This window comes from Theobroma umbraticum, unplaced genomic scaffold, assembly GCF_002168275.2.
Source record: "Theobroma umbraticum cultivar Fairchild unplaced genomic scaffold, ASM216827v3 scaffold_106.0, whole genome shotgun sequence".
NCBI lineage: Eukaryota > Viridiplantae > Streptophyta > Magnoliopsida > Malvales > Malvaceae > Theobroma > Theobroma umbraticum.
Genome location: NW_018397276.1, coordinates 1,827,983 through 1,839,506, shown reverse-complemented (window position 1 = coordinate 1,839,506; position 11,524 = coordinate 1,827,983). Strand labels below are relative to the sequence as shown.

The 11,524-nt window shown below is 32.8% G+C and overlaps 1 long non-coding RNA gene across 1 annotated transcript; it reads right to left on the bottom strand.

Annotated features, from left to right (window-relative positions):
• Nucleotides 1-657: 657 nt before the first annotated feature.
• LOC110427592 (uncharacterized) lies at nt 658-2,285 on the bottom strand. Its single transcript, XR_002446293.1, has 3 exons — nt 1,585-2,285; nt 1,236-1,486; nt 658-1,110 (listed from the first exon to the last, which is right to left on the bottom strand). It is a non-coding gene; the product is annotated as an uncharacterized LOC110427592 (long non-coding RNA).
• Nucleotides 2,286-11,524: the final 9,239 nt, after the last annotated feature.

Sequence of the window (11,524 nt, the reverse complement as noted above, 5' to 3'; positions counted from 1 at the left end):
CTTTAGATTAATTTAAATTAATCATATTTAATTAATTAATTTTATGCAAAATACACTAATAAATACGCTAATAGAAACACAAAAAATAAAATAGACTCAAATTTATAAAAGAGACGCAAAACTTATTTCAAAGAACTTTGGAGTGTAACCTTTATCCAAAACTTGACCAATACTTAGAAAATGGCTAGTTAACTTTGGAATGTAATAAACATCACAAAGAACTTTACTACTTCCATCTTTTGTCTCAAGTAAGATTGTACCTTTGCCTTTAATGTCCACCTTTGTGTCATCACCAAAACTTGCAAAGCCTTTCTTTCTTGTGTCAGGCTCCATAAATTTGCTTCTATCACCTATCATATGATTGTTGGCTCCATTATCATGATACTATACACTATTCTTACACAAAGTTCCTCATTTACCACAAGAAGCAAGGATTGGTCCCTAACATATTCGCTATGAAGTGTGCTCATCACCTCTTCCTCTTCCTTAACTACAACTATGTCCATGACCACAAGCTCGACCTTGGCCTTTTCCACATCCATGATTAAGGCCTTTACTAGAAACATCTCCTGTGCTCTTCAAAGTCATTTTTTTCTAGCAAGACATGCTTTATTTGCTCTTGCTTTCCACAATTCATCTTCTCCTCATCCGCTTTTAACTACCCACCCGTTCAATTCATTAACAATCTTGGCCTTCAAGTCTTTAGACTCTTCATCATGAGGAATGTAGAGAGTCAATCATCATGAGGGGGACTTGGTTTTTGTTTAGATAATAGTTTACCTATCTTTCTCATGTGGCTTATCAAAGATATTTAACCAAGTCATAATAGATATTCAATCAAGATAAAAAAAAAAAAACCAAGTTATAAACGTGCAATGTAACAAGGCAAAAGAGAATCTAAGCCACACCATTATTAAAAGTTCGATCAAAATAAAAGTACAACAGACAAGCAAGCACAGTACGACAGACAAGCAAGCACAGTCGTATTGTGCTTCACATATTTCATATTGCAACTTGCAACAGACAAGCAAACACAGTACAAATTTCACACCAATGGGACCAAACTTCGCTACTTCTTTATTTGATTATTCTTCTCGCCAGAGATGTTTCCTACAAAGAAATTGACAAAAGTGAAGAACAAATTATGATCAATCATACGATCCGGCGCATAGAATGAAGATACCCGCACATAATTAACCATAAATCAAACAAGATCTGGGAGTTGGGGAACATACTAGAGAGAGGATGACAGAAGCCGTCAAACGCCTTTGTTTGATGCCTCCTAAGCAGAGTCAGCAACCTTAGTTTCAATGTATTGTTGGGTCCAAGCATTGAACCTTGCCAGCTGATCATTCACTTTTCTGAGTTGTTCCATTGTTGGTTTACGTTCTCCAGGACGGTCCACTTTTGCCTGCAGCTTTGCTTGCCGTTTCATAAGCGCTTTAAGCACTGCCTCTAAGTGTTTCAGCTCTTTCATCCCATTTTTCTTCGTGGCATATTACATTAAGAAAAAAGTTCAGAATAAGGAAACCAAAATCAAAGAAAAAACAAAAACACTATATGAAGATAAGTCTAAGGATTTACCTCAACCCTTCTGTCCAACAACTTGAAATGTGTCTTTTCAGAAACATTCGGTTCACTTTCCTTTCTTGGAGCCATTGATCCTCCAGCAAAAAAGAGCACAAAAAGGAAGAGAAATAAAGAGAGAAATGGGTTTTTGCTGAATAATATGAGAAAAACTAACCAGGTTCCTGTATGTAAATATCTTTTAGATCTCTCGAGCATGCGTCAAACCTTTGCCGTAGACTGTCCAAGGAGGGAGATGACAGAGCATGCGTGAGAGTGCTCACCGTCAAGACCTCTCTTTAAAAGTAGCTTCAAAAGAACCAAGGCTCTCAATCGGCGGGTAAGCGTGGCGACTCTTGTGAATTATCGCCAGATTTACCAGTTCATCGAAGAGATTTTATACGAATTCTGCTTTGATTGCGACATAAACTATAAATTATTTGTGAAGGATTTATTACAAAAAGCTTCCGAGGGTTGAAAACAAGGAGAGCTTCTGGCTATCTTTCAATGGCTGCGGTGAACAAAATTAGCCGAAGCGCAAGGCTCGCGCGATTTTCGGTGGGTTTAATTGATCGAGCCACCTGAGTCGACAGACTGGGAACTGACATGGTTGCTTCATTTGGTCCAACCAAATAGCCTCGGACAACTTTTGCAAAAGCATGACGACTGGAGAATTTTTTATTTGTCACCGGCATTTTGCTGCCGTCCCCAAATCAAGGAAATAAATGACCCCAAATCAAGGAAACAAATGAAACAAGGGGAGGTGGAATAAGAGTTTATCTGATAGACATATCTCCTTAAAAACTAATTTTATTATTTATTTATTAGATAAATAAATTATTGCATTGATTATTGATTTTATATATATTATATTTTAATGGTCATTTTATTTATTTATGACATATATGATATGATGATAAATTATTTTGTAACATTGTCAAAAACTATGCTCATAGTTGATGATTGTGAAATCCCACCTTGATGTACAATGCTAAGTTCATAAATCCTTAGGTAAGCATATTGGTTTAATGTTTTGAACATTCAAACTAAGTTTTAATCTTGGAAAAATTTATATTTTGATGCATAAGGTGTTGGTGTAAACCCTCCAAGCCAATCGATTTTGTGCTTGTAAAACATTACATTAATTAGTCATATTTCAATGTAAATACATCACGGATATTTTATATAATGTATAAGGTGTTTCTTTATCCATGAGTTTATTTATAAAGAGTTATGAGGGACTTATGTAGATAAAATCCATAGAACATAATGGTCATGCAAAGAAATTATAAGGGTTATAATTATGAGATTCTTATGCAACAAAGCATTGCTCCTAAATCAGTTGCTTACTACTTCAACCTATGAGATTCTTATGCAGCCGATCTCATAGGTAGAAGTATGTGATCTCAAATGAAATCTTAGCCACAAGCATCACTTCACGGCATACACATAATCGCTCCCTTAAAGAAGGCTTTCATCTATCACTTGTGTGGATCACCGTTAAAGGCTAGACACATGGATAGGTTTAGTTTTCAACAACTACGCTTTGGTGTGCAATCAAGAAAAAGGATCATGAGTTGTGATTTATTGAAATCACTACTAAAGGTATGATTTTGATCATTTAGTTGTATGTATGAATGTTAATTCGATCAAATGCCAAAATAACTGATCCTATGGAGGTTTCTATTTTTTATGTTTATTTTTGCTATGCTATTGAATTTTAATTGTTAATTTTTGAATTTCGTTCTTTTCTTTGAGCATGGCCGAAATCTAGCATTAGGGTGATTTGGAAAGCATGTTGTTAAAAAGAGTCCAAGTGGATAAGTTTCTAATGCTTATTTTTGCTTACTAGAGCTTATCTATTTGTAGATATTCTTTATCTATCGATAGACCAAAAAATTTTTTAAAGAGGATTGAAGAACAATTATTGATACAAGTTCACCATCTATCAATATCCATCCAATCTATAGATAGGTAGCAACCTGAGAGCTTTTTAAAAAGACCTTGAAGTCCATCTATCAGTAGATGACCCCAATCTATCCATAGATGATGTCGTTTTTAGAAAAATAAAAAGGGTAAAAACATATTTTCATCCCCTAGCCTATAAATATGTCACATTTTATGAGGTTTTGTGACCCTCAACCCTTTTTGCAAGTTATTTTATAAACACTAACCCCTCTTTAACCCATTTTCTACCCAAATCACTATTTGTTATTATTTTAAGTTTGGTTTTGAGTTTTATGAGCAAATGGATAGTTTTCAACTTTAAAATCTCTAAATCTTAATTTTCCAAAATTGAAAATATTGTTTTTATGCCCAAATTTTTCAATTTGTTGGTAAACTTCAAGGTTGTGTGATTCTTTTTACCATCAAAACTCGCCTAAGGTAAGGATGAAGGGTTTATGGGGTCCTAAACATTTATTATACTAAGTAGTAGTGGATTTAATCTAGAAAATTAGTTTTAGACTAATTTAACTAGTTTCAAAAATGCTTAAAATGAGTATTACAAAATTTTAAGTTTAGATACTGATTTTGATGATTGTTGACTATTACAAATGATTGAAAACTTCGAGGAGTTCATAAGAAAAAGAGTTGTGATTAGAGCTAGAGATTTAGCTTCCAATTAGGTGAGTGGATACACCTTTTCATGTATTTTAGATACATAAAGTGAGCATATTTTGATTGATTATTTACCATTGCATGTTTAAAATGAATTTGGTAAAATCTTGATTTTGAATACCTATTCAAATGTTTTAAAAAAAGTTTTCAATCTATTATGTAAGTAAATATATTATTATGTAGTAGTTTTGAACAAAAAGGGATAAGCGTTTTCAAATGATTTCTCTTCAATGTATCCTTCCATAATATGGTATAGTTGAAATGACTTTTAAACATCAAATGATTTGTATGGAGAAATGATATCCCTTGATTGATATTGATAAGGAAATATTGATGATGATAGCCCATATGCAGATTGGCTTTGTTGATTGTGCATGTCATTGCCCATTGATTTATGAATACTTGTGATTGTGTAGGGTTAATTCAATACAACTAATGTGTGAATGTTATATTTGAAATATTGAATGGTTGTACTATTATATGGATAATGTGTAAAGATGGTGGTGTATATAGGTAAAGCCGAATTGCCTAGAGCTCATCATGCATGATAAGAGGATGGTAAACAAGGTGGAGTCGAAAGGCCCTAGCCCAACATATCAATGTTGGGGATGGTATACAGGGTGATGCAGAAAAGTCCCAGTCCATTGAGGTATAGTGGTTGATATGGTATATGGGTTGGACATGAGAGACCCTGGACCATGGTATTGATGTTCTTGTGAGAACAACTATATTGGTGATGGGAAATTCCACCTAATTGTGAGATAATGCATTGTGTATTCACTATCTACATATGATGTTGTGTTGAAATGAACCCCATTTTTGAAATAATTGTCTATATATGGGATTGAAACTATGGTATCCACCTTTGCGAGGGAATTAATATCTGGTAATGAATAGCATTCTTGATTTTGTGCATATGATTTTATACGTGTTAAATCTATTATTTCATAATCAAGTTTACGAAATGTGACATTTGATATGAAGAAATGTTGTGAGATTTGAAACTATCTCGTGTTCAAGGTTCAAAGGAAAAATTTATGATTAGGCAAAGTTGCATGCTTATTACAAATTGTTGATTTGTGCTAAAAACTATTCCCTCTGGCTTGTCCCGTTTCTCGTATTCACTCACAGAGTCCTTGTGACTCACCCATCATTTCTCCCCCCACCCCTTTTTTTTTTACAAATCAATAGCTAACTTGGCCTAGCGACTTGTGAAATAGTAGCTTAGTTTATTCATGGTAGAAGTGGTAAAGCCTTCCTTCTAGCCTTCTAGCATCGTTACACTTCGCAATGTGTCAAGTTAAATCTTTGAACTATTATGTTGATAGCGAATTAGTTGTGTAAATAAATATTGATTTATTCATTCCTGTTTATGTTTCAGATATTATGTTGAGCCCACGATATGGGTGCATATGAATGGTAAGACTATGGTGGATGAACCATAGCAACATAGGCATGAGATGCATACAAGACCACAATTGTTATGACACTATGAATATTTATACGAAATGTGATAAAAATCACACTTTACGTTGAGAAGTTCCGTACTGCAGTGACCTTAATGAATTGTATGCATATTCTTAATTATAAATGGAAATGTATGTGAATGTGATGGATGGCTAGCCCATACATTATTGGTTTAGGCTTGCTTGTGCCTAGTGGGCTATACTTACATAAGTTCATGTGTGGATCACGATCCTTCCAGAAAATGGGATGTGACAGTGAACTATTAAGTGGGGAAGTCACTATAGTTTTTCAATTCCTTGTTTGCCAAAATTGTTATAGGTTAAATGTGACAAACTATTCAAAGCCTACACTTATTATGCCTTTGCCAAAAAGGATAAAATGTTTTAACCTTAACATTGGAGTAGTTGCCTTAAAGCAAACAAGTGGGTGTAGTTTATGAGATACATAAATCAAACAAGATCTAATTAAAGTGCATAATGTAAGTTTGTCACTCAATAATTAAAAGGAGTTCGATTTCAATTTATTAACTTTCCTCACACTTGAAAGGTTCATATAATTTATTTAATACCTATAATACTTTGATTTTACTAATAGGTGATGCTAAATTTAAAGGCTATACCTTGATACATTGGGTTATCTACGTGCTAAATAAATTATATTGGAAGCTTAATAAAAGATTCACCATTCTCTATTAAGAAACATATTCATATAATTATTGAACTCTAGAAATCCAACCAGTATGCTTTTTGAAAGGTGTTTTAGAATTATATTATTTATACTAATATTATATATTACTGTTCGAAGAAAAATAATCTTCAAAGTCCAACAAGAATGAAAATCATGAATTGGTATTACATGGGATTGATGTGACAGTGGAAATTATGTATCTATAAAGCCCATGAGAAATATCGTATGATAAAAGGACTAAATAGTAAAGATTGTAATGAAAAGGACCTCGTTGATAATTTTCTTTACAGAGGTCAATTATAATGTGTTGATGGACATGATTGCAACTAATGGGTAAATAAGAATGATAATATTAGATTACATGAAATTCGAAGTAAAAAGTGAGTCATGATATGACATGGACTTGGGCCCATAACTATAGAGAGAGATCCCTAAGGATCCCATGCATATTCTTCTTTTGGGTTTTATATATAAGTCTTGCTAGATAATACTTAGGTCAAATCAATCCAAGTCCTTTGGTATATCTATAAAAGTAAGAGTTGCTACTTAGTTCACCATCAGAATTCATTTGCAATAGCATTTGGAAAACAAAGAACCCTAGAAAAAGAAGAAGAGCGAATCCTTTTAGAGGTGAGACACTTGAATCGCTTTTCAGTTACCTGAGTCTTGATCTAAAATTTATTATCTTCGGAGTTGAGGTACTTGAACTGCCTTTAAGGTTCACATATCTTGATCTATAATTTTCTTGTGGTAGATCCTTGGCTTTTATATTAGTTGACAATTGTTGTTACTACATCAAAAATAAAAATTCTGGTTTATTAAAATGTTAGCTCAAAAGATATAACTTCAAAAGGTAGGTGAATTGAAGGTTTTCAAAAACCCTTGGAAACTTAAAGAGTAAAGTATTTTTGAATCAAGTAAGAATAAAAAGTTTCTTTAAAAACATAAATTAAAGTTGTAAAAATTCCTTTTTAAAGATCTTAAAAACAATTTGAAAAACTGATAACAGTGAAAACAATCTAAGAAAACAAAGAAGGAACACAAGTGTTAGCTTTGAAATTGACCTTAGTCTTGAAATGACAAAATTCAGTTATCTAAATAGGACTTGGAGTTAAAAGGAAATGATTTTGGAATGGATTTAAACAATTTAAAGTTATTTGTGAAAAGCAAAATCAAATTGAATGCTTTAAAACTAAAGTTACAGCAAGGAAGATTCAACTTTTGAATGTGAAGCATTAATTCCTTCTGAAATAGGAAGCAATATTTCTTCTTTGGAACAAGAAAGAATTGACTTGTCAGAAAGGAATCCTTGATTTTGAAGAAATGGAAAGAATTGAAAGAATCGATTTCTGAAGATGCATAAGTTGATTCTTGAGAAGACAGGAAGCATAATGAAGAACCACTAGATTGAAAGAATTGACTTCTCAAGTATCCAATGATCAATTCCTTAAGTTACAATGAAGAAAGTTTGGAAACATATTGAAAAAGGCAAAGGCGAGAAAAGGACAAGCCTTGAGTAGGAAAAACAAGATTTGAAAATTCAATTTGGTGCTTAAAGAACATGAAGAATCGATCTCTAGAGAAGGCACAAATCTACTCTTACAGAATAGAGTGCTCTAGACGTAAAATGAGATGAAAAGAATTAACTACGCAAGAATACAATGATTGATTATGGGCAAACAAAGAGCATCATGCTCAAAATTGAAGCAAGAAGAATTAATATCTAAGGAGCATGTTAGTGTAAAAGTCTCAATAATAAATTAATATCAATAATTAATATACGAAGAGATGGTGAACTAGTATTTAAAAATTCTTTTGGAAACTTAGCATAAAAATCAAAACTTTTGTGACCAAAAATTTCTTCTTGTGTTAAAAACAAAACATGTGATTTTTTTAAGTTTTCAATAATAAATTAAAAAGAACAAATAATGAATGAAGGAAAAATATTTTACTCAGTCAAATGCACGGAAAGCATAAAAAATGAATCAAGGGAAAAATATTTTCCAAAGCTAAATGCAAGCAATAAATCATAATGTGGAAAACTTATAAGCAAGACACAAGATTTTTGTAGTGGCTTGGCTTTCTCTAGTGCCTACATCCACTCCCTTGGAGTGCCAACGAATTTCAAATCCACCAAGGGAAATGGGCTTTTTACGAGATCAAGAGAAACCCTCACAATGCATTTTATGGGATCAAGCAAAACCCTTACGATGCTTTTCATGGGATCAAGTTAAACCTTTCAACAATGGTTTTTAAGGGCTGAACCATAAACCCACAGATAACTTTTCAAGGTTAAGCTTGAACCTTTACAATGATGTCAAAGTTTAGCAAGAAAATACCTTTACAAAGGTTAGGATAAGCTTTTGGAGGCCTCTTTAGGCTTTAAAACTCTATCTCAAGTCTTCTCTTATTTTCCAATATCTCAAAGGCAGCTATTTATAGCTGATGTGAAGTTTGGAGCCATTAAAAACAAGTTTAAATCAAATATGACCACTGTTGGAGCTTGAGGGTCAACTACAACACTCTTAAGGTCGACTATGTTTTTCAGATTTCTCAAAGTAGGCCTCCACAGTGGAGTATAACCTTCCTTCACTAAATTTAACTCCCAAGAGCATGATTTTTGAAAGTCTAGGCTATGCTAGTCGACTTCATGTTTGCTAGGGTTGACTATGGCTGTGTAAAGTCCTCTTTTTCATGGACTTGACTTGTCAAGGTTGACTATACTCGAGCCAGGGTCGACTATGATTGTTTAATTCTTCATTTTCTTGAGCTTTCTAGAACAATGTCCATTGCAAGCACTCGAGGGTAGACTATGCCTTGCACACTTTCTACCTTTGGATCAACTTCACCTTCTTTAAGGTTGACTCCTGACTTGTGTCTTAAGGTTTCCTTAGCTTTTTGGCACCTCTTTTCAGCTGTTTCTTTGTGCCTTTTTCCTAAAATCAAATAATAATTCAAGGCATGTTTGCTCTTTATTTTCTTAGCCAAATATGCATTGTTCGAATACTTTTATGATGTTTTCTAATGGTGCATGGCTTTACAAACAATTGTGTGACCTTAAGGGATTAAAAATATATTTGAGACAAGTTCAAATGCTTGACATTAAGTTCAAGATAACATATAACTTTTGTCAAATCAAAACATGATGTAACTCAAGACTAACAAAGTATGTTAGCATTAAATATCTTATGTATTGATTTGAAAATTTTGCATGATATCTTGGTTTTGATCTTAAGCATTTGAAATTGTCTAATATCATATTTTGATCCTTTTAATATCATACAAATGTTTGTAAAGCAAATTCATGAGTAGAAAACATCACAAAGCTTTTCAAAACATTGAGTCTTCAATTGAATAAATATAGAGCAAGCATGCTTTGATTGAAATTTGGTTATAGGAAAGAAGCATGGAATAAATAGCTAAAGTGAAGGGTTAAAAAGTCAAGGAATATGGAAGTCATAAGGCAAGAGTTGACCCTAGAGAAGCTCTAATCAACCCTATGGCAACATGGTTAACAAATGACTGAAGAATTGTGAAACAAAAAAGGCATAGTTTACCCTATAAGCTCCATAGTCAACTTTGTGGCAAAAATGAATGAAAAATCATGAAGACATGAAGCCATAGTCAACCCTGATGAAGCCATAGTTGACATAAAGATAGGATGCAAGCATAATTCGAGATTTGAGCAGCCATAGTTGACCCTGATGAAGCTATAGTCAACGTTAAGGCAGAACATTTGCAAGAATTGATGATTTGAGAAGTCATAGTGGACCCTCAAGCCCTTATAGTTGACTACACCAGCTAATATTTGTGAGATCAATTCTTCTCTTCATACCTAAGCTTAAACCTTTAACATTTTGCTACGATTTGGCTTCATGCTCAAACATGAAATGAATAAAGAGATTAAAAGCAAAACACAATTAAAAAAATAAAATTACATATTTAATTAACAAAGAAATCGAATCAAGCAAGCTCAATTCTTTGGGGTTTCATGCAATTTTTCAGATTAATTACTAAAACTCATAAGTTCAAGTGTCATATACCTTGCTCAAGATATTGTAATCAAGAGCCAATTAAATCTAAAAGGCTTATAATGAAAAAAGAAACCCGAAACAAAATTAAGCTTGTCACAAAAAACAATATGAAACCCTACAATTGAAATATTTGCCTCTTCATGTTTGGGATTTGTTAAATCTTTAGCCACCTAAGTGTTTGGCCTTTAATAGTAATCTACGCAATGACAGAATAAGACTTTCTCAAGGCAGGATTTTTTACTTGTGCTAGCAAATTTTATTTTTTAGAAAACAAGAAGCCAAAACTAGCCTAGCTAAATCCTATTTCTATCAAACAAAGAAAATTATTTTTCTTTTTTCTTCCTCTTATGATTCGGCTAAGAAGAGTGGCTGAAGGCTTAAAATATAAATTGGCTAACACAACATATTTAGAAAGCCAAACTTTGTTGTAACATTAGGTACAACATTTGTATTTTATTCAATTAAATCCTTATGAACTTAACTAACTTTCCCACTTTATTTTTGGTCTATTTCAATTAAGTTCAACTTAATTGATTATCCTTATTTAATATCAATCATGTCACTTGATGTATGTGACCTATTAAGCTTCTAACATGTTGGTAATAAATATAAATCATAATCAAATGTTAATTTAATAATTGATTTATATTTATGGATCCTGAGCAGTATCTAGCAACACATCATGACCACCCAAATGTTAAAGAGTTAATTAAAGAATTTGACAAAGCCTTTCAATGATAAGCCTCCCATTGCAATCCTTTCATCAAATATCCCAGATATGTCATTAAGCATGGCTTAGTGTCTACTAATGACATTCCATGTTAGTTCTTATAATTCAAGATTAACCTTATCAATTTAGAAAACCAACTTTCCTCAAACTCATCATCCATTGGCAAAAGACTTTATATAAGTTAATCTTAAATTAAAAACAAATGAGATATATCATTTCGTATCACTTAAGGTGATGAATCCTTTCTTAATCACTCATTCACTTTCACATGCTTCATACGATGCCTAAAAGCACCCTGTTTAGGCATTTGGTTAACTCCAAACCTATAAAGGTGAAATCAATGTCATTCCACATATAAGATGACTCAGAGTCTCGAGTCTGAGGACTAGCTGCGTGACTATCATATGAGAACACATTTTAT